Genomic DNA, 22,947 nt, shown 5'->3' on the forward strand with positions numbered 1-22,947 from the left:
TCGTTGGGAATGGGATTTACCCTTTCACCATCTACAAAATCATTTTACTCCCAACTTTAAAGAATAGGAAGTAAAATACTCTAAGGGGCTAATTCATGGAATTAGTGCACCGAAAAACTGGGATTTGTGCGCCATTCTGCCCGCAAATCCCTGTTTAACAAATGGGGATTTGCGGGTAGAATGGCGCACAAATCCCTGTTTTTTGGCGCACAAATTCCATGAATCAGCCATTAAATCTTATCTGAAGCACTACGTAAAACATACCTGTGGGTTGTAGGATGTTTTAATCGAGCAACGTCAAAATCAGGGTAACTTTCCACCTATCCCAAACCAGGCGCAAACAAGTCTCGATTCTTTGATAAAGTTCTTTTTATGAATCTGGAACCCCCCCAATTATACAGTATTGGTTCCTTAAAACCTACTCCCCTTTCAGGACAAGAAACAGACAGGGTTGCACAGAAGGTATATTTGGATTTGGGTTGTTTTACCAAAGTATAAACAATTGCAGCAGAATTGTCCGTAGTCAATTTCGCCTCAAATCAGTTTTTACTTCGGCAAAAGAACCCAAATTTGGCCATAGACCAAACCCCCCTCCTCCTCCCCACCCCACTTACATTTTCACTCGCTGCCGCCGCTTCTCCTGTACCCTTGCAGCATCAGTTGCGCCCCTCTAACGTGGATCAGATCTGACGGCACAGGATCCCTTTTTCTTTTTTGATAGTTTTTTGTCTGGCTCCCCCGCTTCCAATGTCAAGAAAGCAGGGGACACCCCTGTAACCCCCAAAACACATAATAGCAAACATGGGGAGCAGGGGACACCCCAGCAGCACCTGCTCCTCATGTTCAGTATTTATAAGCTTTGATGTTTTAGTACTGGCTGAATTCAGCCAAATGGTCCATGCAACAATTATTTTTTAACTTTTTGGGTGTTTCTGTATATTTATTAACCAAATAGAAATAATTTAATCAGTTTAAAGATACACAAGTTATGCCTCCATGAAATTTCTATGCCAATGATGAAAAATAATCAACACACTTTTTATAACAGCTGCATCACCATAAGCATCTATACATTTGCTTCATCCTAAACGTACATGCACCATGGATGGAAAATGCAGGGCTCTAAAACGAAGCTTTCATTTGTTAAAAACAACAAATTAATTATTATCCCTGCCTATCCAATTCTCTCTACTTCACTTTAATTCAAAATAGATGCCATCCCCTTTAGTCAATAGACATGGCAGAATTTCAGCAGCATTATAAAAACTCATTTACAACAAACTACTGGACCTTCCTGTAGGTAAATGGCATGTAGAACAGAAACTGTATGTTCAACATGTATATAGGCTTGAGTCCCTTCAGTGATGTTTCTCTTTAATTATAGTGTGAAAGCATATCTTTCTCACCTTCAGTGGGCAACTTTAAAAGCAGGAAAACGGGTAGCAAAAAATCACACTCTCCCTTTCATTCTGAGCAACTCGGCATCAATAACAATATTGTGCTTGATGGCGTAACCAGAAGCAGCTTCAATTACTTTGTTTGTCTCGCTATGCACACAGTGAGATATCATATGCTCGTCTATGCTTGTACATTGTACAGAATAGGAGTCAAGGGATCTCCCAGTTTACACACCATAGGATCTATAATCCCAGAAGCACACGCGCTCCTCAAATATCTACTTGTTTCTAAGGATATACAATCAATTAATATACCCTCACTCCTCAGTAATTACAAATAAATGGGGCCATGATTTAATCTAATCCCCTTGATAGTATCGCTCCCCTTCAGATTACTTCCCTTTTAGATCATACTCGCATACAAATTTCTTTGGCGGTCTCAAACAGGTGAGCACCCTCTTATTGACTGGTTCAATTCCTCCCCTCTGGGACTAGGTGGGCATCAGTAAGAAAGTTGGGATCATGTTTCCTCCACAGCCTGTCTGCGGTCTTTCCCACTGAAGAAGCCCTGGGATATTAACTCCTGGTAGTCTCTGCTCTCCTTTTAAACCCATGAATGGATTATTAGCAATCTATTCCTTCACCTTCCTGTTATCAATACTCCCTTCGGTCCTTCTTCCCCATCAGTCAATTGGTGAGCGAGTATGTCTTTGACTCTTTATAGAAGAGAAACCGCTCTCTTTTGAGGTGTGTATAATTTCTTCAATCTAATGGTTCAATGTATGTGATTGGACAGTGATCCAAAAAGGGACATCACATTAGATCTACCCCTTTCACAGCCATTGGGCATATTAATCAAGAGGGCAGTCTCATGGGAGCAACTACTCAATCCAGTTTCCCTCCCATTTGATGTGATGTCATCTCAGAAATGTCTTGCATTAAACATTGTAACATTCTGAAATAGTAAATTCCACATATGTACTCAGTTACTAATCGATTCACCAGATTTATTTTCTGGGGGGAAATCAAATGATGTAATTTATTTTCTTGGTAGGACCCAAGGTTATTGACTTACATATTTTTCCATTTAACTCACTTCTACCTTTATATACAAATTACTTTCCCCATCTCAAAGTAATAGGCTCACCAATGCGGACGCTAGGACAGATAGATGGGCTGTTTTGGCACTACGACATACTAATTCACTTAATTTGCATAATGAAAATGACCTCAAATTTATTTTGTATACCACATGATAGGACATTTGAAGTTGAACAGTTTAAAAAAGAAATTAACTCTCTACGAGGTTCAAGAATTATGAGCGAAATAGTGAATCACAATGTAACATTCAAAAGGCATTTTCTTTCCACTTTACACTATATTCTACAGAAGACAATTTTTCTACCTGGCTACAGAACACCTGGTATCTTTACTGTTAGTTCAGGGCTGAAAGTATTTATTGAACAAGAGTGTAGGAGCCCCTCTACTGAGGACGACCATGGCACAATTAGCCTGTTCTACAGAATTTCTTCATATAAAGGGTCTAAAACCAAGTTTTAGCTCACTATGCCTTTGAGAGCTTCACCTCAATAAGGAGGTCCAACAAGGCCAAAACACGTGTCTGGGGTTGTTGATGGTACTCTTGTTCAGAGGAGAATTGCTAAGCATTTTGGTGTGGCACTGCCCTTGTGGGAGGGAGCAGACTGTTATACAAATTGATATTTCTCCTCTCTGAAGGGTCCAGCGAACTAAAACATGGTTGTATACCCTCCCGAGTTGAAGGAATACCATAGAACAGGTTATCAGAAACATGTTTGTCCACATTAGAGGGGCTCCCCCACCTTTTTCATATGAAAGCATTTGTGACCTCAGAGACCTGATCTCCTTGTAGTTTCCGGGGCCTGGCAGATTTTAGATACAACATTCTGTTTTCCCCAGAGGAAAAGTTCCTTCCTTCAGGAAAGGCCTGGGAGATTTAAATATCAGATTTGGATAACACAGGACCACTGGTCAAGTTGAGTTTCTTTGTATTCTCATTTCCTTAATCCCAACATACACATAAATGGCGGCCATAAACGTAACACTTAGAATTCCTGTGGCCTAGTCGCAGGAAAGTCGTCACCCTTATGGCTCATCTTCCTACAAATTCCAATTCCTTGAGAGGGGAAACTATCTGTTGTCCCATCTAGTTTGCTGGTGTTTGGGGAGTTGAACAGAATACCATAGATCAGAGTTCAGTCCTGGCTTGGTACGATTCACAATTGCAGCTTTTAAATGTACATCTTCTTGTTCCCCTCGATTTAACTTTTTCACCAAACAGGGCATTTTATCCATTGTATTGGCTTAACAACTGCTATCAAATGGTCCACCTTTTCAACATCTGCAGATTTCCTAATCCAAATTCTTCATTTCTGTGAAGGGCAATTGAACAAACAGCAGCCGAAAATGCACATTTGTTTTTCTCTTCAGATTAATCACTTTCCCATTTTAACAAATGTTGCAGAATACTTTCTTGTACTTGACATGTTTATCTTGGGCTCTGTCACTATATTTCGATGTTAGGCAACTGCAAACATTGAACATTTTGCTTGCACATACGTTTTTCAAATGCTGTGCGCAGGTTGCAGCCTACATGCTTGTTTTTAACATAGCACATTGGTCTGCATCTTTTTCTTTTAATTAGATTTCCCTACAATGCGTATTTAAAAGATTTCCTTCCATCATTATGGAAATCCTATGGGCAAAAGGTCGTAGACGTGTAGCCCTGTCAACACTACAGAAACCATATGTAACGGTTGGCTTGCAGGTATCAGATTTTGAATCCTACTACCTAGCGGCACATTTTACAATATGTTACCCAAGGGCTTGCAGACGAGATGACCCCTGAATGTAGACTCCTATGAAGTTCAGAAAAACCTTATAATCTAAAAGAAATACTGTGGGTATGTGACAAAGGAAACATAGGGATATACTTGTTAGATTTATGTAAACAAATATGGGAATGTGCGTACATAAAAACGGGTGCAGTGAGCCCATACTCCCTCCAATATTCCCCCAAGCATGACCACCAGTTGCATGGGTAAATCCTGTAGGAAAGTCTTGGGAAACAAGGGAAACAAGGGGCCTAGTGGGGGAGGGGGAGATTAGTTTGTGGAAGGTTGATTAATACCTTATTCAGACCTCTGTAGTGGCTGGTTCCTAGTGATTGCATCGAATGCCAAAGTTTTGAATGCCAAAGTTTTGGGAAAAAAAATGCATCGAAAACATTTCTTTTTTTTTAAAGGTGGGGGTGCGTGGGGAGTCTCACCCCCCCAACCTTTAACCCCTTAAAGCCCATTATAGTAAAAAAAAAACAAAAAAAAAAAAAACACTTTACTTACTAATTTTTTTTTATTTTTTCGATGCATTTTTTTTTCTCCAAACTTTGGCATTCCAAGCAATGCCTGGATACCATAGTGACTTGGGACTGCAAAAGGGACAGTTCGTATTCTGTTCTGGATTGACTGGTAAAGCAAGGAAAACATGGGAATTACTGCCTGAGGAACTTCCATGTGACCTATTATTGACTGGCTAATACACCTTATGGGAAGGTGACTGCCATATCGCTACAATTTTATTAGAAAATATTAATAAAGTTGAGTTTAAGATTTAGAGCTTGGGAGAGAGATTTACACCAGATGTAAGATGAGGAACAATGGCGAAGATATGCTCCTTGTGATGAATCTGATGGTATCATCACTCCTTTCCCAGCGGTGGCTTCCTCCCATATGGCGAGGGGACGGCATCCGCTACCTGATCATGACCCTGGGGGTGGTTATTTGAGGGAGGATCACATGGGGGGGTCGACAACCTCCGGGAGAGACTTATGGTATCATTGGGTGAGATAGGGTATCCCCCTTTTCTTTCCCGAAGATACATCTCCAATTCCCCATGCCCTAATAGCCTATTTTAACACCTTCCCCCTTCCACCCATGGATATTAGAACAAATCTTTTGCTACACCCCAAAGGCCAACACTCAAAATCTAACCGGCCATGTAAAATTATGAGACACTTTTTCCAATTCAGCATACTCTTCTTCCAAACCTAGTTTGCCTTTAAGACCCATTGCAACATCCATACAGTGTTTTCAGGAAGGTGCTACTATTCCCACAATCCACACGACACTGGGATGAGGAAGAGGAGCGGAGTGATGCAGAGCAAAGGAATCTACAAGCACAGGCAGCGTTCTAGTGGCAGCGAGCCTACACCTGTGCCTGCGACATTTAAATCACTGAAGCAGGGAACACAGGGAGGCTGTCAGGAGGAAGTTGCTCCTTTCCGTGTGCATCTAGGAGGAAGTCAGTGGAGCCAATCGGCTCAGGGACCTGAAGGGAGTAGGCTGCTGGAAGCGGATGACACACAATGAGAACGGCACAAGCCAGCATACTGCTGCTAGGTGTTCGCCAGCGTTGAAGAACAGGAATTTGTTCACCGGAATCCCATGTGAAGCAGACTAGTACAGCAGAAGCCTCAGGAAGCAGGAAAATGGTTGAGAAATAGTCACGCAGCAGAACGTAACAGGAGACCGCCGCAGAAGGCAAGAGAAATGCCAACAAGAACTAGTGAGTCCACGGAGGGAACACCGGGGGGTATTGGCAGCCACGCCAAACCGAGATAATTACAGAGGGGGAGAGAGAGAGAGAGAGAGAGAGAGAGAGAGAGAGAGAGAGAAAGAAAGAAAGAGAAAGAGAGAGAGAGAGAGACAGAGAGAGAGACAGAGAGAGAGACAGAGAGAGAGAGAGAGAAAAACAGAAAAGAATGAAAGAGCAGTTTTCGAAGAGAAGAGACTGTCAAATTTGTCAATGCATGTTGCAAGCATATAAGAGAGACACTAAAGAGGCCACATTTAAGAAACCAAGTATATTAGCCAGTGAGGCTAAAAAGCAGAACCATCAAAGGTGGGAGAGTGAGCAAGAGCTCACATAGGAAAGGAGCCCTGACAGAAGAGTATGCCAGGAAGTTGCACATGTGTAAAATAAATCCTGGTAGGGAAATACACCAGGCATGATGGAAGTGAATACGACACAAGAACTAGCCAGTAGGATGTGTTGGTTTAAGAGACTTGGGAACAAAAACCCTGGCAGTAGAGTACACCATGTATCCTGACCACATTTAAAAAGAAAGACATCAGCTTGAAGATCGCTTTTATTGTTGACCCATGGGAAGGTCAAGAACTGTTAGAAAGCGATGAAGAATCGAGGGAAGGGAAGGACACCCATCCTTTATAGATTTCTTTTTCTTGAACATTTATGAAGCACTGGAGGCCAAAGACATTATCCTTTTCACCTTTAATTTATTGTATAGAGTGTGAGGGTCAGAATAGTACTTTTGGAACAGGACGGTTTTGTTCTGAACATTCTGATACCGACAGATCCTTAGTTTTGAATTTAGGTAGGGCAACTATGCTAGTGCGGGGACAGTGAGGCATTTTCCCAACCCCTTCTATGTTCTAATAAGAGTCTTTAGCCAAAGTCATGTCTTACTTGTGTCTGGGTATCATTCCTGAAACCTCACATTCTATATGAATGTGGTGTCCCAAAACGCTCATCCAAAACGTATACAATAAAACATACTCCACAGAAAATACTTAACACCATCAAGATTGCATAGAACTAACCCCTTGAAACCTAATGACTGCTAGAAATGTGGTTCTACAGAACCCACATTCCTGCACATTTTATGGTACCGTCTGAAACCAAATCACTTCTGGAATACAGGGAAAGCAAACACTCAAGCTATAGTGCCTACACAAAGAATATGGACACCGGTAATGAGCCTATTGGGGCAATTTCCAGGCGCAAGATAATGAAACAAGTTAGTAAAATGATTGGCGTGGCATTGATATTTGCTAAATCACACAATCATGACCTGGTATAGCTCTTCAGGCTCTGCTGCTACTGCTTGGATGTCAGGTCTATTGAAATGATCAGGATCTGAACTGGTGACAATTGAGGCAGATAGTGACAACAAAAGTATCAGGCAGAATGGAATGGGCAACACTGCTGGATAGTTGGCTATATCCCCTCTAATGTCAATCCTCCATGAAGGCAAACACACACATTGTATATGTTATGATGTGGCAGGGAGACAATAGTAATGCTCAAACTGTAACTTCAAGCCTGTGATAACCATGCAGTAATCTAGAATTATAATCCAGTTCCTGAATTTACAAGGGTGGGGTGGGGTTAGTTGGTGGGGGGTGTTTCCTTGCATTTCCTCATGCATGTGTTGCACACATGGTTGTTTCTGATTGAGATCTGTATCTGTACTTTAAAAAAAATAAAGCGTGTGGAAAGGCAAGTAAAAAAAAAAGAAATTAATAAAAAACAGTATCCATGCAAGTTCACCTTTGTACACGTGTGCATGGAAGGACGAATGAGTGTGTATGAGCGAGTGAGAAGCCTGTATATATTTCTATGTCTCTAGGGGAGAGAATAGCAGAGGGCTGTATCGGCACAACTAAAGAACTAAACACGTCACTACGAAAGGGCTATACGGTGGTGGTATGCTGGCATACATTGTGCATAATCACGTCAGTTTTTTACAGTGGTGATACTGGATTTCCTGCTATCCCATCCTCTCATCTGCCCCTCACTCATTTTTGTTTCCTCCTGCAGATTAAGCTCTGGATACCTCAGGCAGGGGCACAGCATGCCACTCCACAGACCAGCTCAGGTGGACAGGGACTACTACAGTAGTGATTTTGCCCAATATAAAAGCCTACTAACAGAACAGAACATATTTCACACAGCAAGAAGAAGTGTTTACAGAGCCATACTGACATGTATTTGGACACAAGAACCACGAATGTTGTTATACACTGGCATGTATTAATGACGCCATCAAAAAAAAGGTTTTTATTGTGCCATATTGGCATTTGCGAACAGGCAGCATGGAAACATTTTACAGTGCCATGCTGGCATGTATCGTGGACACTGGCGCCATCAACATGTGCTTTACAGTGGCAGTTATGGTATATATTGGGGGCATCATCATAAAAAAGTGTTGTATTGCATTGCTTCATTCATGTTGATCAGGTATCCATCAATCATTTACATGTTTGTCATGTGTTACCATACAGAACCAATTGTAAATTGTGTGGAGGTGGGAGGCAGGGCAAAACGGGGGAGGTTGTGTGGGAGACCCCAGTCAGAGCCACAGTTTTGGACCAGGGAGTCAACTGACCAGGTGGGGGTGCGTTGAGTATGCAGATGGACTGGATCCCCCTTTGGTAATAACTGGCAGGTTACATGGAAAAGTGTGTACATAATGAAGGCACCACAATCTTTGTAGAAAACAGGAACAGATTTATTACAGGAAGAGGAGTAAACTCCTTGCCAGCATGATAGAGTAGACACACTGGACTAGCTAGGCAAACCCAATGACATGAAACCCGGGGCATGGGGAGTACCCTTGGATACGGGGGGGACAAGAGAGAAAGAGAAGGGTTGGAGGAGATGGCCAGTAGAGATGGTGAGGGGGAAAAGTGAGAGGGGCAGGCGCAGAAACAAAAGGGAGACAGACACAAGGGGGGGACAGACACAAGAGGGACAGAGAAGCAGAGTGTGACAGGGAGCCACAGAGGCAGGCTGCGGGGGGCAGAGGCTGAGAGGTTAGGAGAGAGAAGCAGGGGAAGAAGGGACAGAGGCCAGGAGGTCCATTGGTGGGAAAACAAGAGCAGGGCTGGGGAGGAAGGGAACCAGGGGAGAAGGATAAGGCCTGACAGGGGAAGGGTACCCATAAGAAAGGCTTCTGCCCCAACCCACATCAGCACACAATACCACCACCACCAGCCAAAAAAAAAAAACAAGACCCCCCCCCCCCCAGTCCTTGTTTGTTTGGCAAAAGTTGCCAGGGTCACTTCCAGGGCCAGCCCCCTCACCCAGGAGTAGTTGTATGGCTGTTGCCAGGACATGTATTGCTCCAACCACCTCCAGAGTTAGCCACCTCCGCACCAAGGAGTGAGTGTTTGGCTGTTGCTAGGACATGTTGTGCGATTCCCAGGTCAGGGGGGTTGAGCCCAGAGGTGTGGAAATCAATTGTAGGATACAGTGGAGGGCAGTTGGGAAGGTTATTTGTTGGAATAGGGAATGGAGAAGGTTCCCAGAACAGGGACTAGCTTGGTGGCTCTGGATAATTACAGGGTGGGCCAGCCAGAGCCCCCTCACCCCCACCAACTGCCACTGGGTCTCAGGAGAGCAGAGTAAAAATTCAGCCCTAGGTGGCAAAACAGGTTTTTCGACAATGGGAGTTGGCAGGCGTACTGTCCAGTGTGCCAGAATCAAGTACAAAATATAGTTATCAGGCAATGTGGGGACCAAGCGCAGTGAATACAGGACAGAATACACACACAGGGCACTTGACGGAAATATACAGCAAGCATATATTGAAGGGGGAAAACAAGTCTGCCGTGTTGCCTGCTTTTGAGGGGAGCTGAAGCCGCAAAGCAGGAAACATGAAAGTCAAATGAAGTTGTGCAATACATTGAATACAGTGGGGAAAGCCATGTACTAGAAATTTCCATTTCCGCAATTGTATGGCTTTTACCCAATTGTTAACAAAAATGGTGCTATAAAATGCACCACTTAAAACATTATTAAAAGAAAACAAAAACAATCCTGGGAGTGGGGTGGCAGAACCCTCCACCTCCCCAGAGCTGCACAACATTGGTTTAAGCTCTTCAAAATCGAGGTGCCTTCCCAGTATACTCCATCACCAAAAGCTGCCTCTGCCACCACAAAAAGGGCCGCTACAAATGCTCCACACGGCGGCTTCCCATTACACATCACAAGTATGTAATATCATTGCCCCACAGCCTGGATTGGCTTTCTGTGGCGTGACAAGTTGGCAGAGCATATTACAATCAAAGGGACGTACTTTGAAAGCCCATTTAAGGAGATTTTAGTTGGACTATAATTTACCTTCACTTGATGCTTGCTGTTGGCATCACCCCAGAAATGTCTAAGGAACTGAGACAAATCCCCAATATTTGCTACATTTATCCCGGTCTAGGTGTCAAGACAAGAAATAGACTGTGGTTCAGTTTTAAAGTACTGTTGAAGAAACAAACACAGGCTTTTTTGGGTAGGAGCACTATGAGCAGAGTGGAGACAATGACCAGCCAGAACGCTCTCCCTCTGCAGAGCCTACAAGTACCACGTGCAAATCTGAATGATCCGGCCGCTGAAAGACGCAACAGAGAATCCCAGCATTGCTGGTACAAGACCCTGCAGTGGGTCCGTGATATCCATGTGTGCGTGGACAGAGCCGGCTGAATTAAGTAAAGTCCCAGGGAACTAAGTCAACAACTGCGTGGCGAGAAATAGATTCCTCTTAAAAATGGATGGTGATGCTATTTTAAAAGCAAATTATGCATCTGTTCACATGAAAGTTGTACTTTGTGTCATAGATTTTATTTTGTGAGTGTAGCAGTCTTCTCTAAACTATTAGATTAGAAGAGATATGAAATTCGATTGGAGCCCATCAAGGATCAGGCCAGTGACTCCCTTGGTATGACTGGACAACCTTTAGAAACTGCACTTACAGAATATCCTCTTACTTAGCCCTATTTCAGTAAACGTCGATGTGACCCTCAACCAAAATCCCTAGTTTAAGTTAAAATCAGTTTTAATTTTGATCAGTCATATATGGTAAAGGATTTCTTCATTCTTTACTCCCACATTAAATATCTAGTAAGCTTACTGTTTCTTTTAAATTCTCGTCATGTGGTGATATTCACAATTTAGATAAGCTGCATGAAGGAGATAAACCCTGAAACACTTTCAGCATTATTACAAATCAGTCTATGATAATCTGCACAATTTCTGAATGGTTCACCAAGAATGTATTGACAATAACATAGTTTAAAGGTGGAATAGAAAGATATAAAGTCATATCATGACAAATGTAGGCAGAGAGATTTTAAGGGTTTATTACAAGGTACAGAAAGAGATAATTCCACGTTTGCGAGCAGCAGAAGACGCATAGCAGATATACAGTGCTATCTATTTTCAAATCTCATATGGAGTACTGCTGAAGTGCTGCAAACCTGGCCTTGTCAAGAGGGGACAGACCCCTCTTAATCGGGGATGGGAAGCCAACCAGAGGGTGCCAATTCCCGCTCCCTGCCCCCCCCCCTTTACCAGCATGTCCCTCTTTCTTAAGCCTTGCCCCAAACATAAGATATTTGCCAGTGTTTTCATAGAGACAATCCTTCCAGTCCAGGAAAGAAGGAGAGAAAACAAGGCGAGAAACTAGAACGAATGCCATTGATTCCAAGAGGGGAAATTGAAGACTGTCCGACTGCCACAGAGAAAGAAAAAAGACACAGAGGCTGCAATCCCGCAGACATGCATCGCCGGCTTCACTGGTGTACCACTGCAAAGGGGAGGTGAGCTGCTTGTATACACAGACAAGAGACAATTGTCATGGGGCCACCGGAAGGCTCCGGCAGGGACCCTGACATGTAAGAGGATCCCACTAGACAACTAGAGACCAAGGGGACAGAAATACCCCCCCTCTCCCTGTCAAACTAACTTGGTTACCCCTAACACCAATCCCTGTGATGATAAAAAACACTTACCGGGCTGGGCTGCCATGGGCGTTCTATGGCAACGCCTCCATAGAAAGTGGGCGGGGTTTAGCCTACTAATGAAGCCTTTGCAATGTACATGCATGCCGAGGGAGGGGAATACCGAGCCTCAATGGCCAAGGAGAGAAGTCCCCACAGGAAGGAGAGGAACAGGAAGCGGGAAGTGTTTTAATTGGGTGAGGTCAGAGGTCGAGGCAGACAACGACCAAGAGACCAGCAGGTGGAGGTTATTTTTGGAACATGTGAGGCATTGGCTAAAGAGTGAAAGTGCTACTGCGTTGTACATGTGTGTGTGGCAGGTGTGTTGAGAGGTTAGTGATGGAGGATGAGTGAGGAGTAGTAGAAGTATGGAGAGGTAGTGTGGACAAAGGTGTAGAAGTAAGGATTAGTAGTGTGGAGGAGGGAGGAACAACAAAAAGGTGGAGGCAGAACCTAGGAGGAGAGAGAACCTCAAGTGGGCAGGAGAATGGAGGAAAGAGTAAGGTGGAGTGGATAAGAGGAAAGAGAGAAAGTTAGTGTGAGCGTGTCATACAGAGTCTGACTGAAACAACCAGGGTATCTCTACGTTACAATCTCAAATCCTGGTAGCCCAACTAACCCCCTTGAGAGAATAGGGATATCTAGGGAGATCCCTGAGGGAACCTTACATAGAAAAGGGGGTTCTGCTTTTAGGTCTTGACCACCAAGATATGACAGACTTTAGACAGTAAGCGGGGGGGGCAACCTTCGATATCGACTAACCCAGGGATCAGGGACACACGGGTTAGGGGGGCTCCATATAAGATGAGAGAGGGGGCCAGCACTTGGGCTCACAAAGAAGTCAATATAAGCCCTTGAGACTGGGAGTGATTATTGTGCCATCCGAGACAACTATCAGGGCTACACTCTATTCCCCGCCTCTTTGTGACATTTGCAACAGAACCTAAAGCTTGCAAACAGATCCAGAGCATTCTGCCCTACAGTGTTCTCTAACTAAATTAGCCTTTTACACAGTCTATTCTGGATCGTACCACATCTGACCCTCTGGCTTAGCAGCTTCAAAATACTATTCTAGAGTTTGCCATGTGCAAAAATGTAAAAGGCAATCCCAGATACCCAGATCAAAATGATTTAATTGGGAGTCTGGAGCACACTTTGAGCCCATCACACAACCCAACACCACGTGCAACCAATTACCTATTGCTCCTCTAACCTGTTTCACAAAGACAATCTGTTTGAAGCCAAACATGCTTAGAGCATGATATCCTGGCTACAGTACCAATCTATGGTCCACCTTAATGCCCACACAAATGTGCAGTTCATTCCAACAATAAACTGCATACCAGGATGGAGTACAAATGTATGGTTTCAAAGCACACCCTTGGGTACCCCATCAAATTAATATTGCCCCAAATTAACATGAGATTGTACTAGTGGATGTATTGCTGGTAAGATAGCTTAGTGGGTTGAGCACACACTGCTGCGATCTGTGTGTGATCCGCAGGTTCGAATCCCGGCAAGGCCAACTCAGCCTTTCATTCTTCTGTGGTCGATAAAGGAGTACCAATTTTGTTTGGGTGATATTGTATGTGAATATGTTCTATGTAAAGCACTTTGGCGAAAGAGCTATATAACACATCATTATCATTACTGCGGTTCTAATAGGGCTTGCTCCACCTGACCAGTGAGATCTGAGATCTGGCACTGTGCAAAAAAAGGACTTTTTTGCAACATCGTAACAAAAAAGGGAGGGAGCCGTATATAAAAATGAAACTTTAGCAAACTAGCAGAAGGAACGGAGGTAGTGGGGGTGAGTGCATTCATCACTAGGGCAAAACACCAGAACTAAACAAGAAGGACTGCCCTTCCAGCCAAGAGAAAAAACACACAAACACCACTAACAACATAGTAAAAGATTGATATAATCACAGCAGCCAGCTATGAAGGCTTTCTGAAAAGAAGAAAAAGGATAGACTACTAGAAAGATTCCTAAATTGGACAGAAAAGATTTTCTTTGTCCCAGGCTAAATAAATTGGGCATAAGCACAAGCACATGTATGTTTCCAGGTACCACCATGCCTCCTTCTTACCACTCTTCTCTACAGCCCTTCAAAGGCTAGTCTTCAACAGGCTTGCCCCACTATCTCGGCAGCAACAACCACCTCAGCAATCCACTACAAGGGGCTTTCACAGATTGTCTTCTTGGCAAATAACTCACTCACGCCTCTAGCTTCATTATCAAGACCATCTCGCATCATTCTGGCCTCTCTGCTGCGTTGGTTATATTGTACTGACTACCAGAAACGTGCCATGGCTGGCAATTGGGTATCAGTGGTGCAGATGTTGACGGTCATATCTTTATGGCCAGTTGAGGTCTGACGGTGCTCTGTGAATACAAGGTCCATCCTACCATAAGAGGGTGTCTCCCAGGGGTTGCTCCCTTGCCCATCTCCTTTTCGCCCCGTACATCACTCCCTCTGAGAGGAAGACATTCTTCATTACATTTGGGTTCTTCAACCACCCCTTTATTAATAGCAGGATAATCAAAATGTGTGGCAATGTCCTTTACTGCCACGGTTAATGCAAACATGTAGGAACTGTGTTCCTTGTTCCAATTCTAGCCACAGTTCTGCAGCACGCATCAAGGGACAAGACTTTAAATAGTGTCTGTGGGCCTTATTTTTACTAAACAACTTTCTAGCCTCTAAATAATGTATTAAAAGGATGGATAAATGCGCAGATCTGTGTGACATAATATTTATGGGTTCAGCTAAGAGCATGGCGTCACTTATATTTACAGTGCTTAAGGTAATGCACAGACATTCGGCAGTACGCAATTAATGTATATGTAGTAATGGAAACAACAGCCGGATAGAAAATACTGCACCCTTCACGTTATGCTCGGGTAAGTTTGTTAGGCAATTTACAGTTCCAGATACATACATGCAATATGTCATTGGGGTTTGGGGGGTGTAAAGAGATCCACCAACTGTCAAACCTGGAAAAATGTTTGACTCTGTTAGCACACCAACACCACAGACACTTCATGGGGCAGCATAGAAACAACTCTCCAGCCATACGAATAAAAAACGACCAGCGGACCAGAGAAGAACTAACCCAAGATCTAATGGAAAAGAATGGAGAACACCATACAAACTGCAACACCCCTCCGTTCATCCACATAACGAGACCCAGAGGTAGGCCAGGGACCAGAAGCAAAAACACACACAACTCGACCACAACCTGGATAAAAGCTCCAACCTTCAGGAAATGCACCAACTTATAGTCACCATCCAGCTGCCTTCACCTACCAAAAAAACAAACCAAAAGCTTCCCCTGAAAACCCACCAATGCCCACGAGCAAGTTGACATGGAAGAAACAACAAAAGATGGAAAACAAGGAAAGAACTACAAGGAAAACACGCTTTCACTTCAAAATCCCTGTTAGAAGGAACACATCAGACAAGGGGGTCACACAGGAAGAGAAAACCAGAGGAAAAAAACCCAAAGCACCACACAGATAGGACCAACACACAACTCCCTCCAAGACTCAGACCAGAGAATTGCCCGTTCAAGAGACCACACAGACAATGTGGTCTGACAAGCTCCAAACCCTGCTGCCACCCTTAAAAAATAAAAACAACTAAGAAGAAAGTCAAAGAGTGAGGAGTGTCATTCTACCATCCGTTTGTGGAATTTTGATCATTTCTACCATCGTCAAGTTTAGTTTGGGCAATTATCTGGTGCTCCAAGCACTGCATATAACCCCAAACTGACATGGGATGCTTTCACAGAGGTGGCATGTGAGCAGGTAAACTCAGCCCATGGGAGGAGATTTTATAAGGCTGGTGAAAACCCATCATGCTACCTTCCTCGTCCTACTGCCCTGCACACCAAGCCAAGCGCCATGAGGTGTGGAGTCTCTCTTGTTGAGTGGTGGTTCACTGCCAATCCACTTCAGCTCCATCTTAAGCAGCCTTCAATTGTTGGTCGTACTTACCTGGACATGGTATTTTTTGGTCCCCGGTGATTCTCTCCCCTCACAGAGTTCAGGGACAGCTTCCAGATACCCCCAAATGGACCAAGAGAGTAAAATCATGAAAATGTCAATCTAAGTTAACGTGCATTATCATTTTTTATCTCTTTGCCCTGCAGTTTACCTACATTTTACCCAAAAATCTGAAGTTCAATACTTATATAGCTAAACCGTTTACTGACATAGATGCGAGTGCCACATGCACATGGCACAATTCCCGGGGCTCCTCGTGCTTCATGACGTTGCATGGCATGCATGCTGTGCCTCCTGAAACACCCTGTATGGCACAAGTCCTGCAAATGCTGGACTCCAACTCTTGGACTTTTGCTGTCTCTCATGATCGAGGGTGGAACCCAGCGTTCCACTACAATGGGGGCCATCTTAGGAAGTGGAACAGTGCAAACAATGTTGGAATGCACACTGTAGTCTGTGTTCTGGTCTTCTGCCTCTGGCTATCCTAGGAGACCAAACTGTCCAGAGCAGTCAACCATCATGCCAGATTTCCTAGCAAGCACCCACAACAAACGGGCACCCACAACCAAAAATGACTGATCGACTACCAACCAACGGTTCTCTAGAGTGCTTACCAAACATGCTGCCATGAACCGCCAGAGCATAGCTCACAGTTCCACTCACACACCACGCTGCTGTTCCAAAATGCTCTTTGGTGTCCAAATAAATCGCTACCATGAGACAACAGCGCGAGTGGCTTCTAAAGCTCCAGTCCAAAACAGGAGCCCATGGCTACATCCTGTCAACTCTTCTGGAGAGGTTCTGACAAAAACCAAAGTACTCCCAGAAAAGGAGAAAACCGCAACTCCTCAAAATTGGCACCTCCCAACCAGGAAACGTATTACTTGTGTGGGCGCAGATCTAGCCCGATTGAAGACACGGGCCCCTTTATGTCACATACTCGGGTTTATTAAAACATGTGCAGCTGCATACAGTAAGAGACATGAGGGGCAGGACACCCACTAGTCCATCAACACACGGCCATCTCACAAACCTGGAGCACTCGCTGAACTTTCACACAATATTCTACACGGCCATCACACCACACAAGTACACTATAACAGCAAGCTACAAACAACTGTTAAATTGTCCATTAAAAAAATTGCTGGAGTTTGCAGGGCTAGTCTGCCTCGTTAGTTTGCAACTACACGATAGATCGGAAATATGGTTTGATAATTTTGTTTTGCACATAGGTGCATGTTTCAGCTTTTAAAAACTGACCCTGCTGAAGGATTTTGCGTCATATCGAGCTCATTATGTATGCGTGATTTGTTGAGTTTGCTTAACCGCCGTTCCAGAAGCTACCACCAGAAAGTCAGTCCCTTATCCTACAATGTGACTCACGGGCCTATATCTCTGTTGGTAGGTAAAACGTGTGCCTTTTCCAGTGTGATCTTTTACACAAGAAACACTGACCAATGAACCGTTGATCTGGTAACACACTGCTGGAGTACAACTCCAACCACTTCCAGGCCTAAAATCAAAAGTCACTGCTAAAGTCAAGAATTCATTTCATATATAGGCAGCAACCTGGATAACTTTCATTGACTTTGCACATTCTGACAACTTCTCTCAAAGTCCAACAGTGATGAAATCACTTTCGCTTCATTGATTCCATCCAAAGTAATACCTAATTGGAGACTTACCGGGTGAATCATATGCCAATTGTCATCTGTCACTTGCAAAAAGCAATCTTGGGCTTGACCGCCATGCACCTTCGCAAACAAACAAAAAAAGTATGGATATTCGACCAAAATACTATAAATATATACTACACCGATTCGTCCGATTCATGAGCCTAATCGAGAAGCAGGTGCTCGAACTACAAAAAAAATCCAGAGGAGTTCAGGTTCCCCCAGCTCAGGCATGCTCGCAACAGTACTGCAATAAGGACGACAGGTCTGAAGGTAATAAGCCCTTTATCATCATGTGCGGCACATGTCTCATAGATACAGGAAGATGGGCCCACCATTCACACCACAACCCAGGCCAGTCCCCAACGGACCCTCCTGGAAGGCACAGCAGGGACATTCCATGCGTCACACAAGCATTCTATTGGTGACCTTGCATGCCGACAACACAGACACCTTGCACACAGGATATGATTACTCAAGCTATGGGTGGGGAAAAGGAAAATAGATGCACACTACTAGACATACACCTTGGATAGAACCCAACGTGCCACACTTCGGGGTGCTTCATTTTAAGGAGCCACCTGAATAGCCTTCAACAGAGGCCCAGCTACAAATGTGAATGCTGAGGATTACCAGATTTGAAGGGACATTGAGGGGAGGGCGGTGCGCACCCCTCAGATGAGCTGGATTCATAATTCCCTCAAACAATGTCCCAAAGCTACCAATATACCCCAATGTCATATGCGCTTGATATGGATGGAAGTTAGCCGAGATAAGGTTAGGTACCATCGCTTATTTCAAGTCTGCAAAGGCTGGGATCAAACCACCACGAGGCATGTCACAGATTTGAGATGAATACTAATATATTGCTGCTCCATTATCTGGGTTGATTTCTCCAGAGGTTTGAAACAAAAATGTTTCACCCATAAACAAATTCGCAAATGAAAATATAAAGGTTACACAAACGTGCACCAACACAAGGGGGATCACCAGGATAGGGTCAGCCCTCAAATAATCCTCATGCACAGACTACTACAAGCGTACCCAGACCCGCATCATAAACACTCCTGACAAACGCCATGCAAAGGGTTGTTTGTGTGCATTAAAACCCACCCATTGTGCAAGGCCCAAACCCAAGTAGCAACGCTCCACCTGCAGTCTCTTTGGTAGGTGCAATAAATAATTAACCTAGCCATTTGAACCTTACGTTTGTTTTCTCTTCTCCTGACAAGCTGTCTATTTCCCCATGGGGATAGTGAGGGGGGGTCGGAGGCAGAACAAAAGGAATGAGCAGCATTTAATATCAATGTGTGCTCCTGAAGTTACCAGCCGGTTAGCGTCACCTGCCACAGGTGAGGACCGCCTCTGCTAACAAGTCTGTGTGTGATACCCAAAAACATAACCGTACAAATTACGAAGAGTGATAAAAGAAGGAAATAATTAGCAGTAGCTTCAAATCACTCTGTTACAATGATCCCCCCATCATATACATAGAAACTGGTTCCTGTTGGTGAGCAAGTTGTCAGACAGTGGCCAAAACAATGTTCTCTCAGGACTATTGACGAGGAGTAGATATTACAAAGTCTGACGATGCAGAAGGCAGATTGTGAGGGAAAGTTGGGTTGCCCTACGGGCAGAAGCAGGCCCACTTTGTGAACGGTCTTAAAACTCAGAGAACGCAAGTTGGCAAGAGCACTCAGAGAAGACCCAGATGTGTTCTCGTAGGCTTCCGGTTCTTCATTGGGAACAGCTCTACTGCATGTTAATTCTGGAGCCATTCTAGTTTGGTGCAGCCAGAACAAAACCTCAAGGAGAATCAGGGTAAATGATTAAATTGATGCTATCTAGACACAAGACTCACTTGTTGTGCCAAAATGACCAGCTGTGGTACAAAGGGGGCAAGGGATTTAGCAGATCTGGGGGGGATACCATATACGTCATGACCCCCTCTCTGCCAAACAGATACAATTAAGGTATCAGGGACCTAATGTTAAACACCATGCCTACATTCCGACACCTGCAACAAGGAAATTGACTAGAAACAGGCTCAGCAGTATTAAGGGCACGATTTAACGTTAAATGAAATTTGAATTCAGAGATCAAAATATGGAATGCAGAGGAGCTAAATAAACAGCTCTGTGGCATCCACCAAACAGTGAGCAGGAGCTACATCTGAAGAACAAGGAGAAACAAACCTAACTTCCACATGTTGTGCAAGCTATTACTTGTGTCCGTTACATATAAACCATAAGGCTTGAAGTGTAATTTAGGGGTTTCCTAGCGCACTTGTACACAAATCCTCAAATACACTGAGTTAACATCACATAGGCAGGTTTTTATTGCACCATTTGTCATGGACAGTGTAAAATAGCTCCTAGTAGCAGCTGGTGTACAGCTTACCTTGTTCTCCTAGACCAGTGGCAGGAGTTTCCACTACCGACTCCTTGCAATAACCTGGCCCCATCAGGACTTACACCCAGTCTCAAAGTTGGATTGACTGTTTACGGATATTGCAATTTTCTGACCAAAACATTTGACAAGCATCTAACTACTGTTTGCTGACAAACTTCCCACCACCCCCTCCCCTGCTAGCGCCCACTCCCTGGATTCTCTGCTCCCCTCACCATGTTCTTCTTCCTATGACGGTAGATTGCTCCGTTGCTTCTCAGAGCAAGATCCGCCCATGGTAAATAACCCAAGTTAACGAAGCTAAAACATTCAATTTTTCACCAAAGATGGAAAGGGGGGCAAAGAAACTGTTTATGAGAAACATGCCTGAACCTAGCCTTCTCCTTAACAGGCCTTCCAAACTCGACACCGCGAGCAGGAGGGCAGTTTGCCTTCTGCCTGTGCCCAGGCAATCTTGGGCTTTTCTGCTTTGATTACCAATTACTGCCAATTATACTTGTAAAGCCGGTTATTACTTCTTCCCAATTGTCAATCACAATTACTGCTCATGCGGAAAAGCGGTAGCACAGTACCAGAAAACTGGCAGTGACAGACACACGGCTATAAAAGCACTGCTCAATAATCCCGGTCCACAACACTGACAACCTAGCCACCTGCTTCGCATACACACAGGAACTGTCTGGGGAGACGACAACTAAAAGCACATCCCGCCAGCATTTCGTTTGCTCGTGGCATAGCCTCCTTTAAACATTGTAAAGTAGTCTAAGGAATAACAAACTCAAAGGTTATTTGCACACTACAAAGGGAACCTGCGTCTTTCTGCATTGAGCTATTCCCTACGCAAATCAGATCAAAAGGGATGAAAGAGTGTGCCGATGTCGCGCTATTTAGCACAGTAATGGTAGATTTCAAAACAGAAAATTAGAAACCCATCCCAGCGCAGAGGTCCCGTATCACTTGGCACCAGTAACCTTGGTGAACTAATAGCAGGGGCTGAAACCGGACAACAGCTAAGGAAGCTCAAAAGTTGCTTTCAAATCGAAAATAAATTGACCTCCGCGCGCACACCTTGATTCAACGCAACACGATTTCATCCTGTACATTAACTCGACAAGGCCACTAAGAACATGCGGGAAACAAGATGAGAAAGTGCCAATTCACTCAGGTCAGTTTCCGCCCCATTAGCAAAGTGTCCATGGTACTCGTTTGGCGTGATGATGCCAGTATAGTTTGTTTGTTTTGCAAGAAACATTTGACTTAATCATGAAAAAATAAATGAACTGCACAAAAACCCTGAAAAAAATAAAACGGTTAAGAACAGTAATATCAAAGTACTGTTTACAAAGAGTGTGCTGACAAGCCCAGATCTCCATCAAGGTCGCCCCCTCCCCCTCTGCCCCGTGTGCTTTTGAAGTAAGTCTGAAGAACAAAAGGCCTCGCTCGCCCCTTTTGAGGTGCTCAAGAGAGGAGGAAAAAGAGAATTAGAGGGAAGCTCAGGTTACTAACCCCTCGCCCCAGCACCCTTAAGAGTAGAAGCCCAGCAGCCGAACTCAGCACACCAAACCCCGCCCAGCAGCTAAGGTTCGAAGGAAGCAATCCACACTTGTCAACATTGGGAAGTTCCCCTGACCCCTCAAGCACGTGCACTGACAGAATAGCATTTTTAATCAAGCAAGGAGTAGAGCGGTGCAGGCAACATAACCGCGCATTACAGGAGTTGACAAGTTCGAAATGTTCAGGTTAGCAGCAACTCCACCTGGCAGAGAGGCTTCCTGGGCTCAACTTACATCTTGTGGGAACGGAAAGAAAGCAAGACATTCTGAGCTTGTTTGTATATCCCTCCCCCTTCCCTGGGAGGCATATAAATCCCCTGCTAGCTGAATAGAGGCAGGGGCAGCACCCCCACCCCCTTTTTCTTTGAAGTCTGGATTCAGCTGCAGTCACAAGACGGAACAGGCATTGGAGTGGGGAAACAAAATGTCACTCCCGACCAGACACACTTGTGCACTCGAAGGAAGGCGCGCACACTTTCCCGATTCCACACAGAAAGTTAATCCCCAAACACCAGTGAATTTTCAAATTACATTTCGGGCCATTATTGTTGCACAAACAACCGAGCCTCCTCCTGCCCACTTATTCTCTGGAAATATCACTCGGTGTATAACATAGCAAACAAGCCCTGAAAAGAAACACGCTCCGAGGCTCACCTCTCTGGAGATTTCCATCCCGCGCACTCGGAAAAGAACGTCACGAGAGATCCAGGTTGGGTTGGCCACTGGAATAAGCGTGTCCTGGAGCGCCGGTGCAGCTGTATAAGCACCCGGACATGGGCGCGTGAAGGGAACCCTTGCAGCGCCCGCGGAGCTCCTGAGTCTCGCTGGTCCCTGCGCGCAGACCCCGTGGCCCCTTTGAAGCTGCGATAAGGCACTCGCCGCCGGTGCGTGGGCTGCTCGCTGTGAGGTATCTATCCCATAGGTTTGTGTTGGGCATCTCCTTTCCCCCTCCCCGCGCTAGGTTCCCAGGCCGCGCCTGCGTACGCCCAGTGCACACACAAGCCACGCTCTCCCGGCACCGGAGGCGGGAGAGCCAGCGACACCCGCAGCAACAGCAGGGTGGGCGGGCCGCGAGCTGAGGTGAGAGACCCGGAACATCTGCGGAGAACAAGGGGAGACTTGAAAGCTACTTTTTAACAGTCAAAATTGTGGTGCTTGCCACGGCAACCTGTAACTAAAATGACATTTTAGCGCACGTTGCCTCTTGAAACAAAACCTATTCCGTTTTATAGCGGTTTAGCAAAGAATACCATGTTCACCTTTTTTTTTAAAAAAAAAACTGCTACGACTTCCTTT

At 44.6% G+C, this 22,947-nt stretch overlaps 1 protein-coding gene across 3 annotated transcripts in view; it reads right to left on the reverse strand.

The window, feature by feature from the left end:
• Positions 1-22,619, reverse strand: part of KANK1 (KN motif and ankyrin repeat domains 1) — a 1,603,545-nt gene extending 1,580,926 nt beyond the window's left edge. For all 3 annotated transcript variants that reach the window (XM_069625753.1, XM_069625752.1, XM_069625751.1), the window contains exon 1: positions 22,306-22,619. The gene's annotated coding sequence lies outside the window, so the exon portion shown is untranslated. The remainder of the gene's footprint in view (positions 1-22,305) is intronic.
• Between the last annotated feature and the right edge of the window lie 328 nt (positions 22,620-22,947).

Source organism: Ambystoma mexicanum, chromosome 6p (genome assembly GCF_040938575.1).
Source record: "Ambystoma mexicanum isolate Mex_15411 chromosome 6p, UKY_AmexF1_1, whole genome shotgun sequence".
Classification (NCBI taxonomy): domain Eukaryota; kingdom Metazoa; phylum Chordata; class Amphibia; order Caudata; family Ambystomatidae; genus Ambystoma; species Ambystoma mexicanum.